The sequence below is a fragment of the Alosa alosa genome, chromosome 18 (genome assembly GCF_017589495.1).
Source record: "Alosa alosa isolate M-15738 ecotype Scorff River chromosome 18, AALO_Geno_1.1, whole genome shotgun sequence".
NCBI classification, from domain to species: domain Eukaryota; kingdom Metazoa; phylum Chordata; class Actinopteri; order Clupeiformes; family Clupeidae; genus Alosa; species Alosa alosa.
Genome location: NC_063206.1, coordinates 28,743,506 through 28,767,323, shown reverse-complemented (window position 1 = coordinate 28,767,323; position 23,818 = coordinate 28,743,506). Strand labels below are relative to the sequence as shown.

At 41.6% G+C, this 23,818-nt stretch overlaps 1 long non-coding RNA gene across 1 annotated transcript; it reads right to left on the bottom strand.

Annotated features, from left to right (window-relative positions):
- Nucleotides 1-18,616: 18,616 nt before the first annotated feature.
- Nucleotides 18,617-19,861, bottom strand: LOC125311929. The gene is made up of 4 exons (XR_007196539.1): nucleotides 19,707-19,861; nucleotides 19,558-19,632; nucleotides 19,415-19,477; nucleotides 18,617-19,323 (listed from the first exon to the last, which is right to left on the bottom strand). It is a non-coding gene; the product is annotated as an uncharacterized LOC125311929 (long non-coding RNA).
- Between the last annotated feature and the right edge of the window lie 3,957 nt (nucleotides 19,862-23,818).

The following is a 23,818-nucleotide window of genomic DNA, read 5'->3' as shown; positions in this document are numbered from 1 at the left end:
ATGCAAAGCCCTCGAACCATGAACGCTGAGATATCTTAGGTTCCGTGATGTTTCCAGTCTTAAATGATTCAGCGTTATGTGAGCGCTGGCTGCCTGACTGAGATAGTACTGAAGCTTCTTTTCTTGTTCTTTGATGGGATTTGTTTGGATGTCTTTGCCTTCGCTGTGCGCGCATTCTAATGGCCGCATGTCACTGCCTGAGCCTGCTGAACATGGTGTCTGTGTGCATGTGTTGTCACTGTGCGTCTGTCTCCATCTCCCTTGTTCATCCTACGCAAGCGAAAAAGATAAAAGAAATTCCGGTCTCTCAACACCTCTCAGGAGGGAGCTGGAAAAGTTCATTGCAAACTAATATTGAATCTGGGTTTTGATTTATTGTGACTCTGTATAGAATATCAGTGAATTTTATTCAGGAAAATTGTAAATGATGAAACAGAAACCTCCTGATCATTATCCAGAGCTATGTTATTTTCAGAAATATAGAGATATCGCTCTTCTTATGCCACACTACTCCTTCCTGATGCATTCTCTCGAGGTTTCCAAAACAAAGCACAAACATCATTAAATAATCTTTTTATGATAAGCTGTAAGAGAACATTGCTGTTGGGTCTTTTGTCTAGACTTGACTCAAATGCAACCACAAACAATGTTATTCAGTAAAGTCTTGGTTCAAAGTGAACTGACTATGGTAGTAGTGGCTGTGGTTGTTGCCTGACGGACGGTAAAATAGGCTTTTAATTGCATCGCTGCCTGTAAGGCTTTTGAACAGCCATGGACGCCATCCAAAGCTGTGTTGTACAATACAACTTGCAATGCAATTAGTTGCGATGCAATTAGTTTGGTGCCATTTCAGTATGCCACAGAGCGTGAGCTCACAGAGGAGGTCACTCACAAACCTCCCAGATCAGCAGAAAGCTCTTAAGGCACAGTCCCATCCCATCTCTCTCTCTCTCTCTCTCTCACACACACACACACACACACACACACACACACACACACACACACACACACACACACACACACAGAGAGAGATGGTTGCACTGTAGCTGATAAATTGTGCAGCATGGTCTTTTTCACACTGGTTCCTCCTGTTGTGTTATTTAGAGTTAAAATCAAACCCCCACTGGGTTTATCCTTTGGATCAGCTCAGTTTGGGTGGTTTGGAAGTGCTTGTGTCGGCGTGTCAGTAAGAGTGACGGGTGTTTCTTTTCAGGGGGTGCTCTGAAGTGGTGGGAAAGTTAGATCGACACCACTGTTTTCCTGGGATAACAGTCCATGAAGGAGCCCGCTCCGCTTTCATCTCCTATGGATCCCATTGAACCCCTCCAAATCCACACTCACTTGTCTCTGGTCTCAGGGATTTCCCTGCGGAGGTCTCTGACTTGGCACCCTCCAGTGATTCTGCTTGCGTTCTCTCCTTTGGATGAAAGCTGCCGAGCCCACCTCTAGAGCTAGAGACAGAGAAACTGAAACGCTACAATAACACACAAAAATCCTATCTTTGTACAATAACACACAAAATATCTTAACACTTTCTATACAATGGTAATTATAGCTGTCTAGAATATAAAGCTAGTTTAGAATGTTCTACCGTGATGAATCAAGACCAAACAAACTCATTAGAGGGCCACACAGTAATTTGGCACGCCCTCTGTTGAGTGTGCCAGAAGCATACAATCACCAGTCCTACAAAAACAGTGACCATCTCCAAATTTGTGTTGCAATAGCTTTTTACAGTTTAATTACAGCAAAACATCTGTATTTTTTGGCTTCCATGAGAGTTATGTGTTTGCTCATGTCATTGTCATTCTGTCAGGTTCATCCGAGGATGCAGAATTGTACATTATGAGAATAAGCACCCAGAGGATTTCACTACATTGCAAATACCTCTGACAGTCATATACCTTTGTGTGAAAATATACTAAGAACACAATATGAAGACTTCAAAGGAAATATTTTTCAACTGATTGTTGAATAAACCTCTCTCCTGTGGACAGGACAATGTGACAGCAGAGTCTGTGTAAAGTAATACATACTTTTGTGGCTACAGTGTTCCCCTTATGGAGCTGTTGTGTTTTTGTTGAAAGGGTAGATGAAGTGACAGAGAGGGGTGTTAAAAGCTCATCCCATTGCTTCATCCACTTTCAAGTCTGAGTGGCAGCAGCAGAAAACTATTTGTCCCCATCAAGTGAGGGTGACAGTTGCTTACCAGAGAGCTGCTCAAAGGATCTTTCAAGGGGTTGTGTGTACGAGTCCGTGATGTGAATGAGGATAGTGAACATGTCTGCCACCCAACTATTTTGCCATATTTTCCTCATGTAGAGAAAGGATCTCAGATGATGGCGGTGTTCTCCCACTCCTGAAACATTTTATTAGACTTCATGTGGACTTTAGGTGGTAACATACACATACAGAAATAATACTGGTAATGCTGTAAAATAGAAGCTATGATATATTTTATTGTCAATAGTATTATAACTATGCATGTCCCAAACCACCGCTCTCTGTTCTTGGTGAGTCACTCTGTAGCTTACAACATTATTACTTTCCTTTATTTCACCTTCTGGACACTTAAGGTTATTTATAGCCCCCCCTCTTATTTCCACCACCGCCTCCAACAACATGTAAAACCTCATGTCTAGCAGATATAACTGCTCCCATGAGTTCTTCTCAATAGTTATATGTCCATGATGACCACAGGTTACAGTGGCATAAGAGATCGGCCCAAGGGCGTAGGTTTGGTCTGAGCTTTGGTGGGGACACTACCCACTAACCCCCAAAAAAAGGTTTCAACTCTTTCACCAGCCCCTATAGATATATAAAATGATTAAAATTATGTGTCCAACTACTAATATGTACAGATATGCAGGCTATATTTAACATTTAACATTTATTTTCTATTTGGTCTGTTATGAAATCATGCATTGACCCATTTAAGCACAGCTCAGTTTTAAGAAACTTAAATACATGCATGCTTAGCATTTTGTGAAAAGAAATCATTAAGGCTACATTGACAAACTCTTAACCGTGAGCTGCCTATATATTCTCTGATTCTAATATTTACAGATATCTAGGCGATGTAAGCACAGCTCAGTTTTAAGACAGCTAACTATAGGATGCATTACACCTCTGTGTTCGGTAAGGTCTGCTGTTTATTCTGATATACAGTATGGTTTGTCATGTGTTGTGTGAAGAGTGTGTAGGCCTATGATATTCCACCGAGACAAATGGATGTGGAGATGGGCGCAGAGAATAATTATTACATAATATGTTGAAGTTATTTTTCTCGTGAACTGTGTATCACAGCAAATAGTGGCTAGCCAGCACCGTTTAAAAGCTGAGAAAAGGCTCTTTCATGTGACATGTGTGATGAGTAACCTACTTCTCGAGGAGTTCAACAGAGAAGAATGGGTGAATTTGGACGCACTTCATATGCCTTGTGAAGTGAAGCTGAAGCGCTGTGCCATGCATGCTGCGCAGGAGATTGCGGCTGACTGGTAGTTATTATAGGTAACTTCAAATCAGCACGATTTACCCTTATTGGCTACTGCACATCACAAGATCTGTACGAGATAATCCGCAGAGCTGAAGTGAGAAATGATTTAACTCTTTGTGTAGCGCATGTGAGCGCTTTTTCCCCCATTTCAACCTGAATATTGGTGGGGACATTTCAGTCGTAATTTGACATTGGTGTGGACACGTCCTTCGGTCCCCACACAAATCTACGCCCCTGGATTGGCTACACTTTCCTCAGATAATGAGCAAGGAAAGGCTAACATTTAGCCTAGAAATCTAGACGCGCCCCTAGCGGCAGCAAATCACATTTGCCTCCAATTGCTGCCAGGGCTAGTCTAGCAACTCTCCGTTGGCTTGTGAGCTCCAGAAATCGAAACTTAATCAGGACATTGAAATCGTGTATAGAGTCGTTTGGTGGGCTTAACATAATGATTGATGGCAGAGTTGCAACGGTTTGGCTTGAATTCCCTGCTACTTGAAAACAAATATCCTATTGCGTGCAGAGGGAATTTGAAAGACAACTGATTATCCCGCCCCTCGGACTGAGCACTGCGGTGAGTGCCCAGACCCTACATTTTAATGTGGGTCTGGCTCGCCAGGCTAGCTAACATTTAGATCCCTTGACAGTATTCGTGCTGAACTTGGTTGAACTTTTTAGGGCACTTGAGCTCACTGGCTTTCCTTCTAATGGAAAACTCTGATTTGTGTGGTGCTTTTAGGAGGTAAAAGTAATCTTATAAATTTTGTATGGAAATTCTTCTCTCAGTAAGAAATATTTGTGTTTGGCTGGTGTCTCCAACTAGACCACAGTGAAGCTATTAGATAATGTATAAAATACTAAAATAGATAACTTAAAAGATTGTGTGATGAGCAATACATATGTCCTTTTTAGGTCATAATGTGGGGTGACATGGGAGTCTGACTGAATGTTTGTGTGTGTGTGTGTGTGGTGGGGGGTCAATTCTTCGTAAAGTTGTATGATCATATGGAGTAATGATCCGCAAAGGGTCTAACAACCTTGACTCTATGCTTATATTAAATAACATACAAATTATTTTTCATACTCTCTCTCTCTCTCTCATTCTCTCCACACATTGCGTTAAGATTTTGGTCTCACCAAGGAGCTATGCAAATGCAATGAATAATTCATATCTTTTGATCACCATTTGAGCAAAATATTACTCTTCATGTTCTGTGGTTTAGATAAGAGCAGACTAACACAAGATATGGAGTTCTGATATTCTGGTCTACCTTTCACCAAGTTTTAGAATATAACATTATGTAATTGCTGTACCTACATATCAACATTATGAGGCTATTTTCTACAATTTTCTACATTCTACAGTCACTCCATAGCCTTAACTATTAGTATGATGGATAAAACTGTGAGGTTAATGAAAGCAAATGTGTAAGCCTTTGCGTTATATACAGAAATTACAGCATTTTGTATGTATTTTCCTGGGACAATCAGTGTTTGGATTTGAACATTAGTCCTCTAAAAATCCATTTTATGCTGGGCATGGCCTTTTTCCAAGCGGTCATCTCCAAACGTGCTTCATGTCCTAATCCTGTAACAGGGGAGCGAATCAGAGATCCCCTGGCTCCTATTAGTCAGCCTTCCAGTGAGTACCTATCACAAATGGACATGGAATAATGTGGGAACTATACAGTCTGCTGCCTGCACTGTGGAAAGCACCAACATGTAACAGAGTGTAAGAGTGCGGGGAGTGATCCAGAGAGAGAGAGAGAGAGAGAGAGAGAGAGAGAGAGAGAGAGAGAGAGAGAGAGAGAGAGAGAGAGAGAGAGAGAGAGAGAGAGAGAGCGCGCTCTTAAAAGCGTTAGGTGCCCAGCTGAGTGTCTGCTCAGCTTGTGGAGCAGGTATATCACGCTGGCCCTCTGCTGGGCTGTCACTGGAGGGTAATCATGGAGAGATGGCCAGTCTGATGTTTTTAGTCAACAGCAGCAAATTCAATTTGCCTCCCATTCCAGTTGGAAGTTTGGTATTGAAAAGGCTCAGAGTAAATGCTCCATGGCATGAATAGTGTGCATGATTTTGGAAATATTTATTTTGATATCACAGTTTAATTATTAAGTGCAAATACACACTCACTATGGGCCAATTAATTGGATCAAACTTTTCATTAACTGGATCAAACACAATTCTAGATTTTGCTTCTTTCCCATTCAATTATATTTATGTGTATTCAATAATGTATCTCAACAGCATGATAATTCAAGGTGATGATTTTACCTTCGATTCAAAATAAACTAATTTGACTGATGATTAGCTCTGCTGTAAACAACCTTTGTAAGTATGCCTGCTTTCATGACACCTGCTGGACATGTGGGTATTTGCAACCATGTGCCTTTGTTTTCTTTGTGTAAAGATCCCGCCCTCACCTGTCATGTTTTACTTCCTGTTGTCAGCCTAGTCAGCCATTTTGTGCTCACCTGTTTCTTGTTTGCCCTATTCTGATTGTCTGCTCACCTGTTCTTTATTTAGTCCTAATGATTAGGCCTACTTATTCTGTGTGTTGTCAGCCCCAGTTTGTCAGATTGTCCCAGCGATTTCTCTGAGCACTTTCAAGCCTCTGGCAGATTCTACCTGTTGTTCTGTCTACAGTACCCGCCTGTTTGAATTCTGCCTGTGACCTGTCTTTTGGATTTGCCTGCCGTTTTGGATTATCTGCCTGTCTGTGCTTTTTGGACTGCTTCTCGGACCTGACCTTGCCTGCCTGTGGATTACTCTTTGGACTGTGTTTCTGGTTTGTCAGCCTTTTGGCATTTTCAGTTTTGTGACCGAGGGTCTGCCTTTTGTTCAGTTTCCACCGTATGACGGGAAGTTTTTTTTTTTTGTTGGAGTTTTCTTCTGTTGAATAAACCTTTTGAACTAACTCTGCACTTGGGTCCGAACTATTTACGAAACCTGACAACCTTGTTACTACAGAAACTTTTTCACTTGGGTGGACCTCATGTTGACCTCATGTTCTGACTATTCTGGTGTCACAACAATTGAACAATGGAAAGCACTGGGATGGCAATATGGAATTGTGTCCTCACTATTCCGTTTTAGGGAAGGTCAGCTGAAGATGAATGACTTTCATTAACCTCCAAAAAGTTGGATGAAGTTGCAGAAATTAAAGATGGCAATGCATTGAATTTTCACTTGGGTACTGTTGGTTTTTAATGTCTCATCACTCAACATTTTAGAGTGTCACAAAGTTTCCCAGGGAAGCCATGTTTATTTCATAGCTTCATTTGCCTTCATCTATATTGCAGAAGGCACAAAAAGTTGAAAGCACCGTGTGGCTCAGTCCATCAACCAGAGCAAAGTGACTTTGCTCCCTGAAGAAAAGCAATTACTGCTGCAACAAACCACCCACAAATTAGCACTGTGTTTATTGTTAATTTAAAGTGCATTGTTCATTGCTGTTATTAATAAATGCTACGTGTGTTAGGTGAACTAAACGGAATAAGAAACTAGAGAATGTAATTCCAGAGAATTACGAGTGCATGAAAATGACGCTAGGACAGACATGGTGGTTGCACAGATTAATAAAAGTTGATAGTTTAAAAGTAGACAGTTTAAAAGATGAATGTAGATTGGGAGTTGATCACACTAGTTGACTGAACAGCCCAGGCTGCCAAACAGTTGTGGGCAGAGGACACAATTGGCGGGAGTCATAGCTGATGACAGTTGGCTGAACAGTTAAATAGTTGGATAGTTTAAATGGTTCAAGTATTTCATAGGGGATTATTATTTTGAAACAGCTTTGGATAGAGGAAACGGTTGACGGGAGTCATAGTTGATGACAACTGACTGTTGGAATAGTTGAACAGTTAAAACGTTGGATAGTTTAAATGGTTAAATAATTTAATAGGGGATTATAGCAGTGAAGACTTTTTATTTTAAAACAGTTGTGGTGAGAGGAAACAGTTGACTGGAGTCAAAGTTGATGACAACTGACTGTTGCTAGAGTAGTTATGGTGGTTGCTATGCTGGTTGCTAGGTTAATGATGTTGGTTGCTAGGTTTTAATGGAATGTGGTTGCTAGGCTGTTGCTAGGGTACTTGAAGTCATTGCTAGGTTGTTGCTAGGGTGTCCACGGTGGCTACTATCAGAAATAAAGGAGTTACTACAGTGGTTTGCTAGTATAATCATCTTGGTTGCTATGGAAACTGACATAGATGCTTAATTTCAATGGTTGCTAAACTGGTTGCTAGGTAGGTGGTGGTTTAATATAGTACTGTAGGCTAGAGGCATAGTTGATAACTGACAGTTGGAATAGTTGAACAGTTAAATAGTTGGATAGTTTAAATGGTTAAATTATTTAATAGGGAATTATTGTAGTGGAGACTTTTATTTTGAAACAGTTGTGGGAGGAGGAAACAGTTGAACAGGACCTGTAGTCTTAAGAGAGCCAGATCGTATGCTTAAAGCCTGAGACGGACAGTTGCTGGAGGTGGCCGGAACCATATGGCTCTGGCCGGAACACTTGGCATAGGATTCCAAGTGCCCTATTGTGATGCCATAATCGCCAATGTTAAGTCTATGGGGACATTTTTAATAGTTTTTAATTAATAGTTCAAAAAGTTACAAATATGAAAAATATATTCCACACCTGTCCTAAGTAAGACCTACGTAACACAGTTTAAAATAAAGTTTCTACGTTAAACGGTTGAAGCCGCATTAGACGCAGAAAAAGCGTTAGAAGACGAATAATAATAAGAAGAAATCGGATAACAGTAGATTGTATTTTCATGCACTCTAATTAATACAGTAACTAGAATTGGAATTTCTGCATTTAAACACATTACTGTAACTACAAAGTTAAATTTAAATAAGCCATATAATGAAAATATATTTTGAATATTTTGAGTACCTTTACTCCTATAATAAGCCCATGCAGCAGCCAGGTGTCGGATAAAGGGCAGATCACCCATTTGACTTTAGATTAATAAATTAATCTCACACAGTTCATCAAACTGTATCTATGTAACCTGCAAGCCAATTACTGTACAGAGAAGGCCATGCAGTCTTTAAATCATCTCTCTGGTGGTGTTGTGGCCATTTAAAGTAAACAGGAATTTTCGATGTCACCTAATTGTCCCCTCTGTGATGTAATGTATCAGTGCATGGTTGGAAGTGCGGAGTCTGTTGGTGTGTGACGGATCAATGGACGCCCTGATTGGATTTGCATTAGCTCACAGACGGGAGATCTCTCACCTATCTCACTGCCACGCAGCAGCGACAGGCAGAGTTCAAGAGTTGCATCATCTAAGAATCGCTACGCGAACAAGGGATAAGACAAAGAGAAGTGAGTTCATGACCACATTAAAGAGATATGCCTGTGGTGAAAGTGTGATCACAGAATTGTTTTTTATTTTGCATCAAAGATCATGAAAAAATGCATTAAAATGCTTTGTTTGTTTACCTGTGTTGATAAAGACAAAGCTTAAATGACTTGCCTGAGATAATGCTGAAGTCTTGGCCATTTAAAAGTGTTTTTTATATTGAATCAAGGAATAGAGACACTACAGCTACTTTATAGGCATGAAATTGTCTGTCAGTTAAGTACTGAAGTGTAGAGAAACTAACTTAACAGGACCTTGGTGCCAAAAAACAAAAGTAAGGTGTGCTTATTTTCTGTTTTCTGAAGGACCTTGAAGAACTTTGATTTTGGAAGTCAACAAAGAGAATTGAATATCCATGCCCAGTTTAATGCACAGGGATGGATTAATGTTCTCTGACTGCCATCAGTTCTGTTTCATGGCCTCATTCTGTTACAGTTCCTGTAATGATAGTCTCTGTATCCATTTTAATGACTCGACTCTCTGTGACGAATAGAGATGCTTACATTGATCATGTTTCTCCAGTAAAGGTTTATTATGAACATACTGGAGTATATTGATGGGACATTGGCTAAGAACAAATCACATAATTAATGTATGTTTGTCACAGGTCAAGATCTATCTGTAATACCAGACGTCCCAACATGACCTTATTAGCTTGTTGTGTTCATGTCCAATCTTGTGTATTAGGCAAAAAATATCAAGGTGATCTTTGCTGAACTGTATATGAACTCTATATGGATAAGCACTTGATGGGATTCACAGCAAACATTCACACAGCAAAACAAGTAATAGTCTTCTGTACCATCTGAGTCATATTAAAATGCTGCTAACAAACATATAAACTTGATCTATATTTGGATTTTCTTATCTATATATTTACATGTCAAATTCCAGTGGTGATGACCATTTATATACAGGGGTGTTATCACTTTAAAATTTAAGGAAATGATATGTGGCAGACCAACTCACGACTCAAGCTTTCATCTTAGTCAGCTTTGCATATGTGTTCACTGTATAGAACATTACAGGGGGTTTCTTCACTTAATCTCGGTGTACTTTCAGCTGTCAGTAGGAGGTCTGAAATCCCTTCGAAACCAACCCCCTCCGTCAGGAAAGGAATGGGGACCAACATACTCATTTGTCAGTGACTGTGCGATTTTAAAAAAAAGTCCATTTCTATTCTCGGTTGATGTTGATATGTATGCCTCCCTGAGGGTAGTAAGGCATATTAAGATGCACAGTCATTTTAGATGGAGGACATTTGCAATTTCTCATGATGCCATAGCACTCATTTGCATCTAAAAGCCAGTTTGGTCTTGTTGGCAGAGCTGTGAATATGCTTTGTACATCAAGAGTCCCTCCAGCACATGGGGTGTCATGCAGTCCAAATATCAGCCCGTGCTTCAGAATGAAGTATGCAACCATGGTTTGTGACCTCACTCAAGACTTAGTGCATTTTCAGTGTCTGCATATCAACTCCTTTCTATCTATATTTTGGATGGGTTTAGGCATAAGGAATTACATTCACATACATATGTAAATATTAGAGGCTTTCACATTAAGACACACATACACACATACACATTGAGGGATGCCATGGATTCACAGCAACTTCTAATTGTTGAAATAATGTCAGTGAGGTAATTAGGCCTACTTTGTTTTAGTACACTCATGACAATTACTTAATAGTCACCATAACCACAGTAGATCTCAGGACCTCTTGCCCAGAAGTGTTGGTCTATTAGTCTATAAGTGACCAGAAAACCATGTAGATCATGGATTCTTCTCTTTGACTCAGGTGTGTTTCTACACTGAAGCTATGGGCCGTAGGGCTTTTTGCTCAGTGGTTCCATAGTTAGATAACCATAGATAACTTTGTGTAGCATTAAGGAGTCCTCCCAAATTGAATGGGTACTGTAAATTGGCCAATAGGATTTCAATGGTTCAATAAGACTACATTTAAGTCCGACAGCATAGTAATACATGATCACAATCATTTTAGCCATATTGTATATGTAAGGGATAATGTCCGACGAGGTGTCCGCGAAATCCATTTATTTCTGATAATGGATGCATCGAAGAGCATTATCCCGTTTATACCATGGTCACTTACGAAATAAATAAATATGAAATCAATTATTAATACTAAATGAGTTTTAGAGCTAAAATCGTTTTTTTTAGCTGTTTACAGTTGATTCCATTGTTGCGAAGCCTGCCTCCAGGCTCAACCGTCGTCCTACTATTGTTGTTATAGTTACCATTCATAAGCATTGATATGGAATGCCGATTAAACTTTTTTTTACCAGATCTACTTCATAGGTGTAGTATATCACTTTTTAAACGACCCTTTTCAACCTAGACCATGGTATAATTAGTATTATTTATTATTACACAGCTCTTCATAAGGCAAATAGAACGCTCCGCACGGTTGATCAGCTGTGTTCTAAAGAATGTTTGATTCAAGTTCAGCGTGTGTTATTGCGAACTATTTGTTTCATACGATGAACGGTAACAAATAGGCTAGGCTATGTAGGCTAAAGTCATATCGTGGGGAGTTTATTATTTCGTTTTGGCAAGTAGCCGTGTAATAAAGGGGATAATGTATAGAACGCCGGTCATTATTGGGAAAATAAGTCCTTTCAGGGCGAACAAGACCCCTCGCTGAGCCGCCGGTCCGGTTATCCTGTCGGGACTTATTTTCCCAATAATGACCGGCGTTCTATACATTATCCCTTACATAATGCAACTCTCTAAATTAACTACTATGTAACTAATAGTTTTTTATTTTACTTTTTATTAAGTAATTATTAGAATAATAATAAGCATCATAGTGATCATATTCAATACGATTTGAATTAGTAACATGTTTATGGGAAGGTTATTTATTAATTTAGTTTATTGATTTTTAATAAACTATAATGTGCTATTTAAAAGTAACATGATTTGGCAGTGTGGTCCCTAGATGATGCCTGGGATTGAGGAAGTGTGTAGTGGTACAGTGCCTGTGACTATTACTGTCTATCTAGAGATGACATGAGAAACAGACATGAGAGAAGATGACAGAATACATACCTCATACATTATATGAGTAACAGAATACATACCTCATACATTATACGAGAATACATACCTCATACATTATACGAGTAACAGAATACCTCATACATTATGTGAGTAACAGAATACATACCTCATACATTATACGAGTAATAGAATACATACCTCATACATTATACGAGTAACAGAATACCTCATACATTATGTAAGTAACAGAATACAGAACCCCATACATTATGTGAGTAACAAAATGCATACCCCATACATGTTGTGAGTAAAAGAATACATACCTCGTATGTGAGTAACAGAATGCATACCTCATATATTATGTGAGTAACATAATACAGTTTTTCACATCTAAAGAAACACATCTGAATACAACTCCTGAGAATAATGCTGAATACAATCTCTGACGCTTTTGTCTCCACGGATACAGGTTTATATTGTCTGGCAGCCTGGAAACAAGGGAAGAAAACAAGCAATTTACTGTTCTGAAATTTGTCATATCACTGGATATGTGGGTTGATCTAAGAAGCTTTTAGCAGTGCTATCCGCCTTTTTCTTTAATGCTTTGAAGCTGCATCCTCAACATGATCCTTCAAAAAAATTTAATTAACGCATATTAGGACTCATGTTCAGGGGAACGACTTCTGATATAAGGAATGTGTTATTGGGCTGCATTCAACCAATATGATTTGACCAATATGATGAATGTATCAGTATTGATAACCAGATGGAATCTCCCATTGTTGAATCTGTACAGGTTTAGCCTGTTTCCCCATGCAGCTGGATGCATTGTGCATTACTTGATCATGAGTTATTTTTTAAATACATGAGTTTGCTTTTTAATTGGCAACTTTCATTTGCATAATTTGAGATATTTTTCATCCAGAGCTTACATATAAAAAGCATAAACCTCCATTTTTTACCATAATGCCAATACTTGTAAACCTTGCATGAATTAGGAACAGAAATGCAATTTGGTAACACATTTTCAACTGACATTGTAAGTGGATTGATAGGGAAAGTAATCAGTTGCTTTGGATTCAGGGTGAGCCCCGCTAGAGATCACATAAGGAGACGAGTACCTGGGGGAGTGGGTGGCGGTGGATGATTGGGTCTCTATGACAATCGTCTCCATAGAGATGGCTGATCCTCTGCCATCTCCTCTCTGGACCATAAGGTGGACGGACAGTTATGGAAGATGCAGTGGAAGCATTTTTGCTCCCAGGCATATTTTCCCCCCTGATGGACTGGTGTCAACTGCGGCTACAAATGACAGTGTCTAGTGACCCAAGGGAACCAATTTGTCAACGGCTGCAATGCTGCCAACAAGCTGAAATAAAAAAAAAATCCCCATTGCCCAAACATACCCTTTTGCCATCTGTGTCTCGATTGTTTCCCATCAGCCATTTGCATTTGGCCAGAGGTTGTTTTAGACCCCTCATCTCCAGCATCCCCACCACACACACACACACACACACACACACACACACACACACACACACACACACACACTTCAGAAAATATCAATTTAATAGATAAGTTTTACAGCTATAATAACTGATGTCTGTGAATAGAAATGTTAACATACTACATGTCTGGAAGCCACACCGGCAACTATCCCTTCCTCCACTGATGAAAACTTAAAAATGTACACACACAATTAACTAAGCAAGCAGTTGTCATGAATAATTAAATAAGTTTATTGCTTGATCATACCATTAAATTGTTTTTATTAAATAACAACCATAAATCACAACCATGTCCTCCCCTGAATGTTTGACTTTTTCTTTGTGACTTTGAGAGGTCGGCCATATTTGTCTTTGAGATTTCCGTTGTTTGCCTCAAATCTTGACCCAGACATTTTAGATTTGACCTGAAGCATCTGGCATTGGGGGGGGCATATTGATTGTGCTGGAAATCCTCCCTCTTGGCCAGATGATAGCTTGGGCAGATTGTTTGGGCTGATAGACAGCCGAGTCTTCCCAGAACCAGAGAGAAAACTAGGTGGATTTCCTGTTCAAACCTTATGTGTAAAACAGCTGATGCGGTATGTCTTCATACTGAGGTAGGCTACTCTCATTATTGCTACGGTGATGGTTGTTTTCTTTCATGTGTTCCTGGCAAATGGAAAGGCTAATGGCCCTAAAAATGAATAATAGTTGAAGTGATTGCTTTTGAAATTACGACTAGACATGTGAAAGGATCTACTTATTTAGTAGGAATGTAAAGAATTTTTACATTTCAAGGTTGCTCAGATTTGCAGCAAAGCAGTGTCCATAATGTCCAATTGATTTTACTGTAGCTCTGCATTCATCCACTATTCCATAAAAGTCTGATAGTAATTAAGATTACATGTAACCTAATTACACGCAATTGTCATTCTCACAAATAGGCAATAAAGCAAGCCATGATGTTTATGGTCCACACGGCATATGCCATATGGTTGTGTATAGTGCCTACTTGTCCAATGACTTATCTTCAGCATAACTTTTGCTTTATCAAAGTTGTTAAACAAATGCATAGAGTCGGTTGTGCGGTTGTGCTGGTGCCAATGTTTTTTTTAATCTCATCACCAGCACTTGAGACATAATAATGGAGGTTGCTCTTTGTACTTTTTTTATCCAGCAAATCTTTTTTCTTATTTGCCCATGTGCTACGTTACTATGGATACACACCTACTGCCATATTATTCTAGTGCCATCTGTAGATGAGGAACGTGATGAAGCTCCATGTGTCTTTGGAAGATGGGGATATGTTGCGGTAGCAGCTACGGTCTGCAGACAGGAGGCCTGAGCATGTGTCAGGTGGTGGGGGTGGTGGTGGTGGTTGCTTAATAAGATGTGAGACGTAACGCATGAGGCTTGTTTTAGGCATTACAGCTCATGTTGGTTTGTATTCCTGGCAATTCAGTCAACGTGTCCTCTTTATTAGGGAGAGCACATGGTGGCTGTGCCCAGCTGACAGATTCATTTTGGTCTCAATCGGTGCTTATGGCGTGTGGGTGGCCGGGGGGGTACAGGCGAGATCACTGCGTGGGTGAAGGTCTGAAATCATGTTTTATGCATGGACAGAATTGAAGTTGTTGGAGAGTCTGTTGGCTGTGAAAGGCTTGAAGGTCACGAGATTATGTTCTGTGGCAGATTCATTTAACTTTTCATTCAAATGCCAACTTGTGATTTTTGTACTATTTGTCACACAGCCTATCCTTCCACTTAAAGCCAAAATAATCTAAAATTATGCTATGCTTGCAGTTAGTATGTATATATTGACACTAATTAGAGTCAAATGACTAGTCGCCTATATGCCTCATGTAACATTATTAGCTTCCCTCAAGGCCTTCCGCCTCCACTTATAAACTCACTCTAAACCACTTTGATTCATAAATGAGGAATTTAAAAAAACTCTTAGCCCAAAGCAATGTATTGGATTTTAAGTTGCCACCACAAATGAGCAAGCAACCATCTGTGCCTTTGAAGTCTACCTAACATTTCACCCTTTTACATTGTATGTACCCTTTTAGAGGTGACTGTGTAAGTCATTCACACCAGGAACGATAACTATAAAGGTAACTGTATAACTACAAAAAGGTAACTGTATAACTACAACGATAAAAGCGTCCACACTGACCAACGGTAAGGAACATTGAGTGTTGATGAATAAGATGGCTAACATTTGATGGATTCTGATTGGCTCTCAGCTTTTTATCAGTTTCAAAATTGCTCTGAAAGTGATCCCCAACAATATTGTTCTTCATGTCATTATCGATATAGTTTATGGTTGAATGTCATCATGTATATGAGCTAGAACGATACTTTTTTGTTGTTATCATTATACTTTCTTTTACAAAGTTACATTTTAACACTGGATTGTAAGGTATAAAAGGTACAAAATGTTTCGGTGTTCATCCAAACACCATCATCAATTGTAATCAATGCTACAGGAAGTAACTGTGGCATTCTGACTTCCTGTAGCATTGATTACAACTGATGATGGTGTTTGGATGAACACTGAAACATTTTGTACCTTCTATATCTTTTAGTCCATTGTTAAAATTAAACTTTTTAAAAGAGCTACTATCACCTGGATGCCTAAATGAACCTTCATAAATGTTCATGTATGTTATCATTATAGTTATCGTTAAGAAGCAAAGGGAAGGTGGACAGCTGTTGCTGGGGTGACATGCTGGGGTGTCATGTGATGATGATGATGCCATCAATCTGGCATAGTGAGGAGGTGACAGACACATAGGTGAGGGTAAATCTGGCCCTGCATGACAGAAAGCAGGATTCAGGGGGCCATAAAGCATGCCCAGCACCTACCGGTGAAGATAAAGAGCCAGGGGCGTTTTAACGCTGGAGGAGGGCAGATTTATTAGTGCTAATGGACACTCTCTGCACACAGTTTGGTGAGGTCTCTTTTACAAATAAAGAGGCCAGTGATTGCCAGCCCACTATTGCAGATTAACTTACCACACACAAGTATTCTTTCACTCACTCACACACACACACACACACACACATAGTGGGTGTAAAAAGTTATCACCTGTGACCTGATCAACGGATGAGATGGCTGAAGTAAACCTGAAAGATTCTGTTCACGGTCAGAAGGCCATGATGAGGGGAGTTCACTGTTAATGAGGTTCTTACTATTGCATTACATTCAATACATGGGGAATGTCTAAGGAAACACACACACATACGCACACACACATGCACGCACGCACACACACACCTACTGCCCATACACACTGTTCACTATGCAAGGCTTAATGAGAGCTCACACTTTGTGTGGATTGATCTCTGTGGGAGGTCTTTTCTGAGAATGATTCAGATGATTATTGATAATGAATTCATACACAAAGAGGCTCAGAGAGACCATCAGCTATCAGCTAGTGAAAATTAAATCAACGGTATCAGTATGACCATAGGGGTCACTGGGTAAGACTAGCCTGAAGGATTTCTCAGAGGAGAAATATTCCCTTCATTTCCGTGGGAACCAGAAGCTCTTGCCAAACATTTCTGAATCCCAAGCTCATGCTCACATTAGCATATTGCTGTTGCTAAGAGCTTTTCAGAGGTGGTAGCTTCACTGAGTGGGAGCTTGTATGGGTGTCAGAAGTACTCGGTTTACTTGTCCCTGGTGGGACGAATAGAATCCGTATGAATGTTCTTCCAAGGTTACTGTACCCATTTCAGATGCTCCCCATTCCCATACCTAAACCAGTATTCTGTATGTTGGACCGTTTGATATCCCGCTTTATATGGCAGGGTAAGAGGCCCAGGATACGACTTAAAACCCTGCAGCTCCCTAAACCTGATGGGGGACTTGCTTAACCATGCCTAAAATTATATTTTTGGGCTGCACAACTAAAGCCCATGGTTGCTTGGATCATTAACGACACCTCAACTAGGTGGTTAGATATAGAAATGTTACAATGTGAGTATACACTTCAACAGATATCTTTCTTCAACATATCATTGAAATCCGGTAGAATACATTTGTGGGCAAAAAACACTGCCTTAATCTGTTGAGAAATACAGAAAAAATATAGCCTACCAAGCTCCATATCCTCTTTATCTACAATAAAAAACACTCCCAATTTTACTCCACTACAGTTAGATGCAGGGTTCAAACACTGGGCTAGATATGGACTTATTTACATCCACCAACTAGTTCAGTCCAATAACATAAAGTCATTTTCCCAGATTGCAGAGGAGTTTGGGCTTTCACTGAACACTGATTTCTTCAGGTTCCTTCAAATCAGACAGTTCCTTAATAAACACAAAGAGGTTGAGAATATTCGCTCACCATCTGCAATAGAACAGTATTTCATCAAGGTTCAACTAGGTGAATATAGTAGGAAAATTATTTCCTGTATTTATAATTGTCTCCAGACTATGGAACCACACAATACCTTGTATACCAAAGCAAAATGGGAGACGGAGCTTGGGCAAGATATCTCCCTGGAATCTTGGGTTAACATCTGTTCTGAAGCGCACAGAGTAACTTCCTCCAATAGCTGGAGAGAATTCAAGTGGAAAATGGTAGCAAGATACTTTAGAACTAAAAATTAAATTGGCAAAACCTTAAACACGATGTGCTTTGGATTTCTCTGCTTAGTCGACAATGAAAGGGCCATTACGTTCTCAACTGCCAACGGCCCCTCTTTGTGCCAGGTATCATCTTTGTTCAGTTTGATCTTTTGAGAAAGAAAGTTTGCGAGTGCACTTATTTTGTCCCCCTTGTACTTACCATATGCCTCCTACTGCTCATCTTCCTTCCAGCTGAGGTAAGAATAAGAATAGCTCTGCCACATTATACACCTATTAGTAGTGGGCACAATGGGATTCCTCTATGGAAATCTACTCATTTCAAATTATCATCTAAATGTGAAGCCAATGATGAAAAGACTTTTTTTCCATTTCAGATATTCATAAGTGTTGAAACTTCCCTGCTTTTGCTGACGACATACTGTATTTTCCCTATACTTTTACTTATGTGACCGGGGCCAACACCAGCCCCGAGATTACAATGACCCGACTACGCCACCCAGAGGGACAAAAGGAGGGGAGGAAATCCCACCTGACAGTTCTAAGCTAGTTTAACAAGTTCGTAAGTAACACAGACGAGAGCAGAGATCAGATCCTCAAGTTCAGTATTTTATTGACCTTTAGTGGGATAATAAGATGGGGAAGGAAGCCAATTAGTAAAAATATATATTTTAACAATAAATGGAGCTACTGATATCATATCAATCACACCTAATAATTGCAGTCTGAAAAACTAGATAGCTTAGTTATAGATATGCATGTTCTAGTCAATACCGCTGTGGAGAGAGAGAGCATCAGGTGCGCCACTGGAGGGCGAAGGAGGACCCCAAGACACCCCTCACCTGTGCATAAGAAAATTATTCACACACACCAAACACACGGTTATCCACACTCACAGCAAGCAAATAGTGCAGGCACACATTTATGGGTGAACACCAGAAAGCCTCACTAAGCATGCAGTGAACATAGGGGAGGAAGAAAAAGGGCTTGCACCATCCGTGGGCCTGATGCATATAAACTCTCCAGCAACAGGACTAATAAGCTACGAGGGAAAGAGACTGTTGTTAAATACAATTTTTAGGAGGGATTGAACGAACACAGTTGGTTTGGCAAACAAAACAAAAGAAACAGCACACATATCCAAAAAAAGACCAAGGACACGGACATACATTCATAGGCGACAGGACAAGCCAAGCGTAGCCTACACCAGCCGTGTAGCCTAACTAGCGACAGCGTTAACCAGGCAGCCAGTCTATAGCAGACAACACAAACAAGTTACACCAAATCGCAGAAAACCATACGTATGGCAAAACAGCAGTGGCATTAACGGGAGTTCTTCCTAAAAGCAAACGGATCCAATATTAACATCACATGCAGTAAATACATAGAACAGGCATTCAGTGCGTTTCATAACAATGGGTGAAAATTACCTTGTAGGCTACCAACTCTAAGAAAGCTCGTCTTTCACCCAGTCATCGTCGCACCAAGCCTTCCTGTTAACGACCGGCAGATTAAAATACTAAAACCATCAAAACACAAGAAAGCAGTGCGTGCATGCAAGATAAAAACGCACCTGATCAGGACAACCAAGGCTTAAACGGGGATGTGGCGGAATGTTTGCCTGGGGTTCAGCGCCGACAATAGGAACCTATTACATAAATCAATGAAACATTACATTCTGCTAAATAAGGACCCATCATATGGCCAAAAACCCTAGCTTACCTGTCAACCACCAGTGATCTATAGGGAGGTACACTCCAAGAAGTCAGGCCGCAAAGAAGCCGGCAATGGCTGCTATTTAAAGTCAAGCTCAAATGCGGAAGTGCATTGCTTTGATTGAACAGTGCTGCGTAATCTAGTTGGGGGCGTAGCCCCCGGCTACAATCTACCCCCACTTGATATCGGCGTCCCGACGATACACAGTGAAATCTATTAATTCCAGGGCCTAAACAGTGCAATAATTACATTACTGGACCCAGGTGACTGAGACGCTGCAGCACCCCCACCTCCCCCAGTCCCCGTGGGCTTGGGGAGATGATGTGGATTGGTATGCTTTCCAGCAGTCTTCCGGAGTCCTTCGGAGGGAGATCTCACCGTCCTGCGAATCCTCACTACTTGAATCCACTTCCCGTAGTGAGGAGGTTCCGACTGTATCAGGTACCATAGGCTCAAACAAGGGAGGAATGGGAGTTGGTTGACCACATGAGGTAGTGGCACTGCTGTCCACTTGGTCGGTGGTAGAAACCATTCCCCTTAAGGAGGAGGCGGCAGATGTACCAGGTACCACAGGTTCAAGCGAATGAGGTAGATCTGATGAGTCATGTGAAGCCGTGGTGTTGACTTCAGGTTGGGGCGGAAGTATGACCCACAACTCACTCTCTGGGTCGTCTGCATCAGGAGGGATGTCCACGGGTGGGTCCCGCCTTGGCCTAGAAGAACAGACATGATTAATAGGCACAGGTCTAAGCAGCATTCGATGGACAGTCTTTACAGGACCTAGGTTACCCTCTTCGACTACTAGGGCAATGGAATACACTGCACTACCATTGGACGGAGCCTTGATTATCTGATACTTCCTGGGGCCCCATGTATCTTGAATCTTGGCCCGCCCCTGAAATGCCTTATTCTGAAGATACATCAGGTCCCCCTCTTGAAGGTCCTCACTGGTCAGGTGCTGATCGTTCCGTTCCTTCCGGATGCGGGCAGCCTCCCGTAGCCGCTCCTTGGCACCATCAAAGGCAGTCTGGAGTCGCTGCTGATGTTCCTGCAACCAGTCATCAACGGAGCCCGAAATGGACGTGGACTCTGCCGAGAAGGAAGTCAATGGGCAGACATAGTTCCTGGCCGAACATCAAGAGGTATGGGGACTCCCCTGTGGTCTGGTGGATTGTGGTATTGTATGAGAAGAGGACCTGTGGCAAGTAGGCTGGCCAATCACATTTCTTATTAGGGGGAAGAGTCTGAAGCAGGCTGTGTAGGGTCCGATTGAATCTTTCGCACTGTCCATTGCCCTGTGGATGGTAAGGGGTGGTGTGCGTTTTCTGGACTCCATAAAGTGTGCAAAGTTGCTGGATCAGAACACTTTCAAAGTTCCGTCCTTGATCGGAGTGGATCCGCGCTGGGACCCCAAACCGGTAGAACCATTCCTTCACCAGGACACCTGCAACAGTGGATGCCCGTTGGTCTCTTGTTGGTACAGCCTGGGTAAACTTGGAAAAACATCAGTCATAATTAACACATTTTCCAAACCACCTCAGGAGCGCTCTAGTAAGGTAAAGTCAGTAGTCAAAATATGATTTGGCCTGGAACCAATCAGATGACCCATAGCAGTTTTCACTGCAGGCTGCACAGATTTGGCTAGTACACAGCGCTCACATTTCTGACACCCACACTATAACTCACACTATACTGACTTTGCACTCATTCACTCCTCAGCACTCATGACCCCCCCACACACACACACACACACCCACACACACCTACAAGACTTTTAGCACTTTTACATCCCTCTCCCTATGCTACAGACCTTTTATTTATTTTCTTATTTCATCACACGCAAACACACACACACACACACACACACACACACATATCTGACTTTCTCCAACTTTTGCACACTTTTTATTTATTATTTTTGATTTCTCCTCCATCTACCCATGTCCTTGATTGCCTAGCCTTTCTGCCCCCCCCCACCCCGAAACACACCTACAAGACTTTTAGCACTTTTACATCCCTCTCCCTATGCTACAGACCTTTTATTTATTTTCTTATTTCATCACACGCAAACACACACACACACACACACACACACACATATCTGACTTTCTCCAACTTTTGCACACTTTTTATTTATTATTTTTGATTTCTCCTCCATCTACCCATGTCCTTGATTGCCTAGCCTTTCTGCCCCCCCCCCCCCACCCCACCCCCATCCCCAACACACACACTTACATCATCACTGTCATCACTTCACATACATACAGCACACTGCTTGCTACAGTAAGCCTCCTCTACATACTTGCTGCACACTGCCCCCCCCCATACACAGCACATTGTCTTCAGGATCTTCTCCAACACACATCCTCTACATACTTACAGCACACTGCCCCCACCTACCCACACACACACACACACACACACACACACACAGTCACTGCTCCACTCCCCTCCCGCCACACACACATCTTCACTGTCATCACTCACATACATTACATACAGTACTCTGCTTGCAATAGTAAGTCCCTGACCCCCAACACACACACTTACATCATCACTGTCATCACTTCACATACATACAGCACACTGCTTGCTACAGTAAGCCTCCTCTACATACTTGCTGCACACTGCCCCCCACATACACAGCACATTGTCTTCAGGATCTTCTCCAACACACATCCTCTACATAATTACAGCACACTGCCCCCACCTACCCACACACACACTACACACACACACACACAGTCACTGCTCCACTCCCTCCCAGCACCACACACACATCTTCACTGTCATCACTCACATACATTACATACAGTACTCTGCTTGCAATAGTAAGTCCCTGCCCCCTACATACACAGCACATTATTTCATCAGGAAGCTTCTCCAACACACATCCCCAACATACTTACAGCACACTGCCCCCAATACACAGCACATTGTCTCATGAGGAAGCTTCTCCAACACACATATTGCACACTGCCCTCTCCCCACATACACAGCACACTATCCCATCTCCCCTGTCATCCCCCCAACACACACACCAAGACCCCTGGCAGTTGGGTTAGCCCCTTGAGCCGTGGATCTGCCCAAGGTTTCTTCCTTGGTAAGGGAGTTTTTCCTTGCCCCTGTTGCTCTTGGGTGCTCCTTGTTGGTGCCTTGTGGTATCCTTGTACCACCTTTTTACATCTGCGTACAACCCTGGCCAGTAGCAACGTTGTCTGACCAATTCGGTTGTCCTTTCCACACCTTGATGCCCATGGCCTTGGTGAAGCTGCTGAAGGACCTCTTCCTGTAATACCGTTGGGAGAAGTAGTTGGGTCACTTCCTCCCCTCCATCCGATCGGAACATCCTTCTGTATAGGAGGCCATCCTGTTCTAGGATCCGCCCCCACTGTCGGACCAATTCAAGTGTGGGCCGTGAAAGGGCAGCCCGCTCGGGGCGAGTGGGGATTCTTTTCTGTCGCCAGAGTGACAGGAAGGGACCTATGACAGCATCCTCCTTTTGCAATGTGGCAAGCTGGTTCCTGGAGTAAGTAGGCAGAGCAGTAATAATGGACTGAGTTGCCTCAAAGGACAAGAGGGCGGCTGGTTGTTGTAGACCTTCAGGACCAAGGACACGGACATACATTCATAGGCGACAGGACAAGCCAAGCGTAGCCTACACCAGCCGTGTAGCCTAACTAGCGACAGCGTTAACCAGGCAGCCAGTCTATAGCAGACAACACAAACAAGTTACACCAAATCGCAGAAAACCATACGTATGACAAAATATGATCAGGACAACCAAGGCTTAAACGGGGATGTGGCGGAATGTTTGCCTGGGGTTCAGCGCCGACAATAGGAACCTATTACATAAATCAATGAAACATTACATTCTGCTAAATAAGGACCCATCATATGGCCAAAAACCCTAGCTTGCCAGTGATCTATAGGGAGGTACACTCCAAGAAGTCAGGCCGCAAAGAAGCCGGCAATGGCTGCTATTTAAAGTCAAGCTCAAATGTGGAAGTGCATTGCTTTGATTGAACAGTGCTGTGTAATCTAGTTGGGGGCGTAGCCCCCGGCTACAATCAAATGCTTCAATTGAAGATTAATTGAAATACATTAAACTTATAGAA